The sequence below is a fragment of the Rattus norvegicus genome, chromosome 9 (genome assembly GCF_021556685.1).
Source record: "Rattus norvegicus strain SHRSP/BbbUtx chromosome 9, alternate assembly SHRSP_T2T, whole genome shotgun sequence".
Lineage (NCBI taxonomy): Eukaryota > Metazoa > Chordata > Mammalia > Rodentia > Muridae > Rattus > Rattus norvegicus.
The window spans coordinates 46,442,616-46,453,694 of NC_141542.1; positions in this window are offsets into that span (position 1 = coordinate 46,442,616).

Genomic DNA, 11,079 nt, shown 5'->3' on the forward strand with positions numbered 1-11,079 from the left:
AGGTTGACTTACTCCAGTGTTTTAAGAGGCAAAATCTACTCCACCTTGGGACTGGCCTCCATCTTAAAAATAATAAAATAAAAAAGACGAGCCTAAGAAGTTGACCTGTAACTGAACCCAAGCTGCACTCAAGTAACAGAAAGGACCCAGTGACCTGTCCTTGGAGCATGCCCCAGGTTACTGTCTAGGTACTTCCTAGCAAAACTCAATCAAGATTAGCTCCATGGTTCTTTCAAATGTACTTTCAGGCCCTTCGTGATATTTCATAAATTTGCTTCAGAGTACCCACCTTTCTGCTTACAATAATCATTCAATCAGATGTGTGCCAGGCTAGAAACCCAACTTGTCTGCTTGCTGTTTCATATGAAACCTTGTACCCCTGAGAGCTGGGCTTCACTTTCCAATCCTGCTAAGTCAGCGATGGCGATGTGAACTGACCTCGAGCTTGTAAACAAAAGACCCTAGTGCGGTTGCAAGGAATTGTCTCTTCGGTGATCTTTTGGAGATCGAGAATGCTGAATGGGGACAATAGTTTCATACGGTATCAATGGAACAGCATGGGCTTGTTGATTTACATGGCTGACTACCTACTTATACTTCTGAACCAATAGTAGGGGATTTAGCTCAGTGGTAGAGCGCTTGCCTAGCAAGCGCAAGGCCCTGGGTTCGGACCTCAGCTCCTGGGGAAAACAAAACAAAACAAAATAACAAAAGAGTAGATAGTCATACAAAACTTATAGGCATGTAAGTGCTACCGCCCAATAGACATAAAAAATCATTTTTATTGAAATGAAAATGTCCTTTTCTCTAGGAGACAGTCACTTTCTTCAAGTCAAGTCATCAGTTGAACTTGAAGTTGAATTAGTTGATTTAGAATAAATTATACATATATTTAGGTTTTATTTTTTGAATTATACCTTTTCAATGTAATTAATAACCACAGAAGTAATTGATAATAAGAAGCCTAAAAAGTATTTTGAGGAGATATTTCTTTGTTAAATATAGATATCAAACTGATCCTGTACCATTGGCAATGAATACAGATTACACTTGCGATTAATATCAAATATGGCAAGATATTAGAACTGGTATTCAATGTTGAGTCTATTTTAACAGACGTGATTTCATTATTGTGCTTTATAAGTTTTATTTAACAATATTAAATGACTAATAAGTTTGAATATAATTTGTCTTTGTTGATTACATTAATCCTTACATAATATAGCTTTGTGATTTAATTGGACCATTTATTTGTTTGTATTAAATATATAGTATGTATACTAAGACTTAATTTAGTTGATTTTAAATATTGTAATTATAATTCATAAAATAGCATGATATAAAATTTCAAATTGTAAATGAATGAATTATACTACTTGATACTGTTATATGATTTATCACTTGAATTTTCAGATAATTTATCATATCATTTAAGACAGTAAAATGAAAGCCTGAAAAAATTTTTAAAAATCTACATACATTGCAGTTGTTTAATACACTAATTAAAAATGTATGGTGATATTCATTTAATAATAATCTTATTTATTTACCATGTTCAGGTGATTTTCTTTGTAAGTAACACCAAAATAGTGATGTTTTAGCAGGATCTTAGATGTTTTGTGATTAATATTATTATCATCACTGTATATGACAGGTTCTCTCTCTCTCTCTCTCTCTCTCTCTCTCTCTCTGTCGGTCTCTGGTTATTTGTTTCTTAATTGTTTGTTTTGAGGAGATTCTCTGATGACTCATAATCATTAAGGCTTTTTCTCCTTATAAATTTAAAATTGAATGTCAAGTGTTTCCTAATGTGTACTACTAGTCTGCTGTATATTAAAAGATATCTTTGCATTGAGTTTGTTGTGATCGATGGTGTCATGACCACATAATGTGTGCACTCTCATGCTCAAAGACTAATCCTTCTCTTGCCATTGAGTCCTTCATTATTTTCAACTATTCATTAAATTTTGATCGTATGCTCTGTAAAAAACAAAACAAAACACATTCAATAGTTTGTTTTTCTATGTCTTTATGTCATCTACAGGAATTCCTCCGTCACCTCTCTTCTGCAGCCTGTTTCAACCACAATGTATCTATTATTTCTAATAGTACAGAGAAATAGATCTTTGAAATGTGTGCGTCTGGAATCCTTTTGCCATTTTAACACAGATTTTTGTACTACAAACAGAAAATTAAATGGGCTTGAGAAGACAGTAGAGAGAAGAAAGGAGACACGGGAGGGAGTAAAGGAGACTAGAAGTATGGGACAGGAAAGCAAACCATAAGCAGTAAGTGTGGGTTTGGCAACAATCTCGAAGACTGCCATTGATACATCAATATTCGGTACTGGTGTAGCAACAATCTCGAAGACTGCCATTGATACATCAATATTCAGTACTGGTGTAGCAACAATCTCAAAGACTGCCATTGATACATCAATATTCGGTACTGGTGTAATGGCTTATTTTGGTTGTGAACTTGACATACTTAGGAAGAGGGAAACTCAATAAGAAATTGCCTTTATCAGACTGGCCTTTAAACATTGACCTGTGGGGCACTGCCTTGATTATTAATTGATGTAAGAGAGCCCCTTTCATTGTACGTGGTACCAATCCAGGGTTTGGACTTTGAATAATAGGGACCTGAATGTGAACCAAGAAGCAAGCCAAGATAGTCTTTCCATGGTCTCTGCTTCAATTTCTGCCTTTAAGTTCCTGCCTTGTGTTCCTACCTTACATTTGTTCAATGATGGACTGCAACTCTTTTACCCTCACACTGAGTTTGGTCTGTGTTTTAGCACAAGGTCATAAAATTTTAATTAAAGTAAAAAACAAGCAAGACCCCACACACTTTTGGAGTAAACGATTTATTTTAGCTTATATCTCTTAAGTTATACTCCATCATTAAGGGAAGTTGGGCAAGAACCCAAGGCAGGAGCTTCAGGCTGAAACTGAGAGAGAATTCATGGGAGGAACATTACTTACTTACTTATACCCTGTGGCTCCCCCCCCCCCCGCTCTTTTTATAATGCTGAATCATCTACCAAGGGTTGTAATCACTCTGAGTGGTGTGGACCCTCCCCCATCAATCATTAATCATGATATAATTCACAGCAGACTTGCCTATTGTCAATCTGATGAGGGCATTTTATCAATAGAGGTTTCTCTTGAGCAAATCAACAACAATGACCAGGACAAAGAGCAGAGGCTGCCATCTTGTTAGTCTTCATGTGATCCAATTAGGGAACCTGTAGGGATTCACAAAAAAATATAGATTATAGCTAAGTATAGATGAGAATGGTGTTCTAATCTTGAAGTTATTAAGTAAATTGCTACTGGCCTAAATTTTAATCTGTGGGATACTATCAGGTTGGGTATTGACAATTTTGACCAAGTTTGGAATTGCTGATCACTTCTGTGTCTTGGATATAGAATAGGAATACTAATGATACTACTTGAAATTTGTAGTTTGATGGAGCTTATCCTCAAGACCAAATAAGATGGCAGGAGAGATGACTCAGCAGTTAGGAGTGAGCACTAGCTTTGCCATCATGAAGACCAGATAATGTCTCCCCACACAGAGAAAAGCTCTCACATGCCGGCAGCTCCAGCATTGAAAGCTGCCAAGACAGAAAGATTGCTAGGCTAGATGGCTGTCTGACTTATTCAAAACTGGTGGTCCAGGTTCACTAAGAAACACTACCTCAAAAAGCAGAAACAAGAAATGGAAGGTACCTGCACTTTTCTGCCCTCAGCATTCACCCACAACTGCCCACACCTGCAAATGTGCAATATATGTTTTTAAGTTTTTCAAATGATTAAGACATGGTTTTTATCACTACCATTATATGTCACAATACTTCTCCCAAGTTCTCACATATGAAGAGCATAACAGACAGCTCAAAGATTAGAGTGATATAAATTAATTATATTTATTGTGTTATAAAATACTTTATGAAGTACCATATAGTATTCACATACTAGATATCACTTCTAGAATTCTATTTTTATTTGGAGATCACTGGTTACAAAAAGAATTGTAATTCATTTATACTGTCTAATCATGAATAAATAAATTCATGGACCTTAACAAAATAAAGTAGTAATAGTCAAATCTGTATGTCCAGAATAAAGTCAAATGCTAATAGACTATTTGTAAAACATCTCCAAGTACATGTGCACATGTACATAAGAATAAGAATGGATATATTTTATATTTTTGAGTTTTATTTTTATTATGATTCTATTACTATTTTTGTGAAGTGGTATGACCTCAACTTATGACAGAGCCAAGAAGCTATTTTAAAATATATCCCTAAAAGGAGAGTAGAGCCAACAGCCCAGAAAGTGTGAAGAATACTAAAGATGTCAGTAAGCTTCTATAAGACATATTAATTGTTAATTAATTTGCTAAATAAATATGTATTTAATATATTAATGCAAATGAAACTTTACATAAATCAGGAAGCAGTCAAATATTTGAATGTTGTTCTCTGACTTTTGAATTAACACTAGTGTCTTCAGTGGCCTCACAGTTGGCACATATTTTCTTTGAGGGAACTACATTCCATTCCCAGTATCCATGTCAGGTGGCTAATAACCACTTGTAACTCCAATTCATAGTAGCCAAAACTCCTGACCTCCAGGGATAACCTGCGTGTGCATGCACACACACACACACACACACACACACACACACACACACACACACACACACAATTTTAAGACTGAAATAAGTTTTTATATCATAAGTTCATGATGTTACTCTGGAGCTTCCTTGCATCCTAAAAGCTTATTGTATAATCACCAGAGTTAAAATAATTATGTCTCTTCAAGTAATACTTCACTTGGATCAAGGACTTTAGAATTATTGCTCAAAAAAGCATAACTTGTTGAATAATTGATACTTTAAAATCATCTTTCATCTCGCCAATATGGCCTGGCAGAGGAGATAAAACAACATCTGAAGTTTGACACCTTCTTGCTCATCTTCTGCCCTCCAGTTTCTTTACTCACTGGAGTGGCTCAACTACCAGTATGCAGCGGTCAGTCAAGAAACTCCAGTCACAAAAATCCACCAGCTTAGGCATCATTATAAGAATTATAATGTAATGAGGAAAGCACAGATTTGAGACTAAATAAGCTCTGTGTCTTCTTACTGTCTTTGTGAATCCATGTCCAAGGCACCCTTTCACTGTAAATTGAAATGTGTGGTGTAAAGTGTTGTGGGAACACGTGGATATGAGCTTCCTCATACAAAGGTAAACACGCACTGTCATAACAGCATTGAATGAGGCTTAAGAGACTCTGGGCTGCACGTTAGCAGCCGAGCTTTTTCTGCTTTCCCCTTTTGGTTTTCATTGCCCTGAGCTTCACATCAAATGCCTGACAGAAGGGGTTTGATGGGCTGTACTTCAGAGAGAATTGGATCAATAGATGGCTCATGAATACTGTTAATTTTGCAGGATTTACATTTTTGTTCAAGTCAGTCTTTCTCCAGTGAATATAATTACCTTCATCTTTACAACTTTTATAATGTTTATTTGTAAAGAAAATGTGACTCTGAATGTGGTTTCAATTTCAAACATTGGTTTCTTGTCATTTGGGCAATTGAAAATACAATGTATACTTGGCACAGAGCACTGTTTTAATGACAGTATACCTACCTATAGGCATACTGAGCCCAGGGATTTGCTGATGTTACTGATTATAAAATATTTAGCTTTCTACTTTTTTAGGTTACAGTGGTTCTTCAGAGTGCAATGCACTGGGTTAGTGCTGTAAATCTGAGTTCTCAAAGGCATTTTATGACCAATCATTAATTCAAGGCTTCCAACAATATTATAGATAGTAATACAATTGTTAGTACTCAACGGATGTAAAAGCCAAAACAAATACCAAACGAAAGCTGTATGTCTGATTTCTCAAAGGCCTTTATGAGCATTAATCAAGTTGATGTTTGCAACCATAGGTAGGAATATAATTGTTAGTATTGCACTGATGAAAAACCAGAGCAAAAGTCCAGTTTTGAGCTGCTCCACAGAGTTCTAGGACACATTTTAAAATTTCACAATTTTCCCATTGAAACTGCCAAAAATCGAACACTGCTGAGAGTGAAGATAGAGGGCGGCAAGGTTGAAGCCAACATTTGTTATGTAGTAAGAAACCATTTCAAAAAAAATGATATGAAAATATAATTCTCTCAATTTATATATCTCCATGTCTCCATCTGCATGTTTGCATTTTTAATTTGAAGTGTCTGACGTTTTTCAAAATGCATATTGTATATATGTGTGAAGGAATATGTGTGTCCACATGAAGTTACAGCAAATGCACACATGTCATAGAGAATCAGGTAAGAGAGAACAAGAAAAAAAGATTGAGATTCATAGATGAGTATTAAAGACAGAACTACACAGGTTATATAACTAAGGACTGAGATACTAGATGAGTATTAAAGACAGAGCTACACAGGTTATATTACTAAGGACTCAGATACATAGGCTATGTTCCAAGCAAGTAACATATTATTTCCATTGCTGACATTCTCTAATCCTAAGTTTGTTCATCCATTTTAAACATAAGCTGCATTCATTCTGTAGGGCCACTAACTCTCCCAGGTTGCTGTGTCTCCAAGTCTGCTCACATCTCTGTTGAGTGTGGATACATGCCCACAAGTGTGTAATATATTCAAAAGCCATTTTACTCTCTGATGAAATTCACTATAGTAATTAATAAAATATGTTAATAGTGTTTAAATGAAATGTTTACATCATAACTAATTTAATTCTACAATAGTCATGCCGTTCTGTGCTTTCTTATAGTAGCTCTGTTTGTCTTATAATAGTTCATTGTCTTTTAAGCTATGGAAATAGTTTAGTACTAAAACAAATGCTCCAAATGAGGTCTGATCCTGATGAACACAGACCCCTCCCCAGTCACCTAATATTAATGAATTACTCCCCATAACTTCAATGTCACAATGCTCTTTTAGGTTATTCTCTACCATGAATATAATTAAATTTCCCAAATAAAAGTCTACCTAAAAGTTAATGATGTACAAATTACATCATATTAAAAATATGAATAATAAATACTCAAATGATCTATTATTATGTTGAAATTGCTAAGCTAATGAATTCTTCTCTTACAATTTACTTAGGAGTTTGAATGATTACATTATATTCTTAGCTTATGAAATACCATAATTCTGTATCAGATTTTTAAAAAAATGGAAGAAATATATTCCTTGCTCCTTTCCCCAAAAATTTCAGGGAACCATTGTTCCCAAAACATGAGTTTTGAGGTCAAATAATTTTGGAAAATGTTGACTGTCATCAGGACTGCACCTGCCTTCATATTTTTGTGCTTCCAGCTGCAAAAAGGGAGAAGTAATAAAGTTCCCAATTACAGAAACGGGATCAGCATGACCCATGATGTTCTTGTAAGTGAAGCATAATTTTACAGTACAAAAAAAGCAATGGAATACTTAAATATGACAAAAATAATTAACTTAAGATATATTTATTATTTCAAGAAGTGTTCTGTTTCTCTTTCTTACTTAGTTTATTCCAGTTAGTTCAAGCATTCCTTACATGATACTAACTTTGACAAGTTTAAAAGAAGCCTGATTTCCCTGCCCCATACTTTCTGGATGTTTCTGCAACATCAAGACTAGTGTGGATGGAACATTGAAAGAAAGCAGAATAGTGTGAGGTCAGAATTTTAGCAAGATGCCAGATCGTGTAGGATCTTGTGAAACTTATTAAGTTGTGTGATTTTGAATGTTAGGAAAGGTCATGAATGGGTTTGTAACAAAACAATGACATAACATCTTTGAAAGAATGGCTGTGGGTGCTGCTGTTAACTGGATGTGAGGGAATGCTTTGTTGAGGTCCCCGTGACCCACAAATGTAGTTTCTGTAACACACTTTGTTTTGAAGATTAAATGAGGAAAGGGTTGTAAAGTACTTCACAACTGTGATTAGAAAAAAATACTAAATAAGAATACATAATGGTTAATTGTAAATCATCTTTTCTTATTTGTATAGGTATAGAAGAATTCTGTTTAATTTGTTAAGCTACACAATTACATTGCCAAATTCTACCAGAGACTTGGAGCTATCCTATTAGCAAATAATGCCTCGTTATTATTCTTGTTCTCAACCACTTTCTTCGTTGCCTCTGTAAAATGTTTGCCTCTTCCCATTATTTAAACCTGCAACATATTTCTCAGGGAAAAGGGGGTTGTAATAATTGCCAACAACTGTTGAAGTACATTTTATTACTCTTTTTAACAACCCTTTAAATTGGATTCTGTTTTTTGGTTTTGTTGGGTTTTTTTTATTACCATTAAATTAATGAAGATATTGGAACACTGAAAACCACAAGTGAATTTCTCAACTTCAATCAGCCAGTAGGAGCCAAAGCATGGGATGTGATTCAGACTCCGAGGCGGGAAGCCCACCCGGTTATCATTTGCTTTGCTGAATTCATAGTTGAAAATCTATGAGCATCCTCATTTTCTGCAGGGTTCCTGCCCTTAGCAACAACCAATCCCAGCCCACGTTTTCATGGCCCTTGATTCCTGCATTATTCATCCACCGTTCCTTTAGCTCTCAGGCTCTGGTGGCTCACCATGAATATTCAAGCATGTTCTCATCCTTAGCAGATCTGAATATCTTTCCCAACATCAATCTTCCCGGTCCCATCCTAGCATTTATTAGCTCACAATGTCTATTTTTTAACTCCTGAACTTTCATTTCAAATGAATGTTTAATTTCTTAGCCAACAGTAAGCATGTTTACATTGGGAATCATATGACAGATGGAGTCCAAGTCCTTTACACACCACACACCATGTTATTCATCTTTTGGCAACTACTCTTCAAGTTTGCTGTATAGTCCCTGAGAGAAAGAAGTGTGATCACTATAATCAGACAGAAACATTGGCAGATTCTTGAAAATGGGCTACCCTGTGTTCATGGTAATTTACATGTACCTACTTAACTTTTATTATCATTGTCACTGGTCCACCCACATTTTTATATAAGGTGATGAAAATCAATTCATATATATCCAATTTTAAAATTTTATCTCAGCTCTTAGTCATTAGTTTTCTTTCATATCAGTTTAAGAATTAAGTTGTCATTTTCAGGAAAAATACTTGATTTTTCATTTTTGAGCACATTAAACTGAAATTGCCATATTTCACGAGCATTTAGCAACCTGACAACATTATTTTTGTGTACATTTTGGCACACTTTTCTAGAGATTTTTGTGTAGTTTTTGTGCACTCTGGGGTTTTTTCCAGTCTTCTTTAAATGACTTTCATACTTACTTATGACTTTCATGATATTAGCAAGAATTTGAAGTTATTGTGTGTTTAATTTCTATTTTTATATAGAATCCAAATATCTAGTTCACTGTACAACTAAAGACAGAATTTGTAGGTATGACAAGCATATTTGCCTGGAGTATATTCAAACAACTATTAAAAAGAAAAAACAGAACTGTCCTCAAGAGTAATTTGATAGTAGAATCTATAATTGTTAATGCTCATGCGTCAAGAATCTCATCTTCCTCATCCATTTGGTCTTGATAGCATCTAACTTTTGAAGATGGGTCTTTAACTTGTTTGTGATTATACTTTACTCTGCAAGGTCCTACAAAGAATCACTCACGATTCTTGCTAGACATTATTTCATGTTGTTTTCTTATGTACCCTCTAGATATTAAAATCTCTCAGTTCCTCGTTCTCTTAGATAGGGTCTTCTGTGAACAGACACTAGGATCAAGGCAAGTCCTGTAAAAGACAACATTTAATTAGGGCTAATTACAGGTTCAGAGGCTCAGTCCATTATCACCAAGGCAGGAGCATGTCAGAGACCAGGCAGGCATGGTGTAGACAGATCTGAAAGTTCTATATCTTCATCTGAAGGCTGCTGGTAGAAGACTGGCTTCCAGGCATGAGACACTTTTAACCTACACCCACAGTGACCCACCTACTCCAACAGGGCCACACCTCCAAATAGTCCCACTCCCCTGCCCGAGAATATGCAAATCATCACACTTGTCTTTTCTCTTTAACTATGCTTTTGTACAAGGACTGGTTCTTATCATTATGCTTATATTGGTATCTATAGTCCCATAATATTAAATCATCCACTGCTAGTAACAATATCTTTTTTTAGCTTCTAAATTATGTTACTTGATGCTTCTACTATTTATCAACTTAAATATACTGGTGCATTCCAAGCATCCCACCTGGAATGCATCATGACATAGCAATCTTTTTATGGTTTTTAAAATAATCTTAGTTAATTCTACATTTATTGTCCATTGACATCCTGTCCTATGGTAGCAGAGACTAGAAAACCAACACCAGCTGGGATTTGCCTTTTATTCTTCAACTTGAGGACACCATGAACAACCAGACTATTTTAAAAACATTTTTAATGAAAACATTTATCATGTATCATCACTAAAAACTGATGTCCTGTGAAAAATAAATAATGTACTCTGCCTAAATGCTTTTAGAAGACATGGAGACTAGATTTTTTCCCTATCCTTGCACTTGAACTGAAAAGGCAGTTTTGTTTTGTTTTGTTTTGTATTATCATCAGTGCACCAGTTCTATTATTTCATAACCCCTAAAATTCAGACTGAGACAATTTCTTTCTTGTGTCTTCAGTGTGTTCTTGGGAATTTTAAGCCTCCATTGGTCTAATGCTCTGAATGAAAATATGTGTATAAATATTGTATTACTCTTATTTATATGGATAACACTCACTAATACAACCACATATCCAGACTCTTTATTATCATGTACATTTTGTAGGTTTTATTAACTTTTAATTAGTACATATTAATTTTATACTGATCTTAATGTGGTATTTTTATGTGCATATATATGTGATCTATATGATCATATAGAGCTCCACATTTCTTATTGTCTTTTGCAAATCGTTTTCCAGTCCCTCATTCCCTTCTTTCTCTGGAATAGCCCACTTTCTACCTTTAGGTCTTTTTTTTAAATAAATGTATCAGACCTTTGAGAGACTGCAAAGTCGTCAAAAATG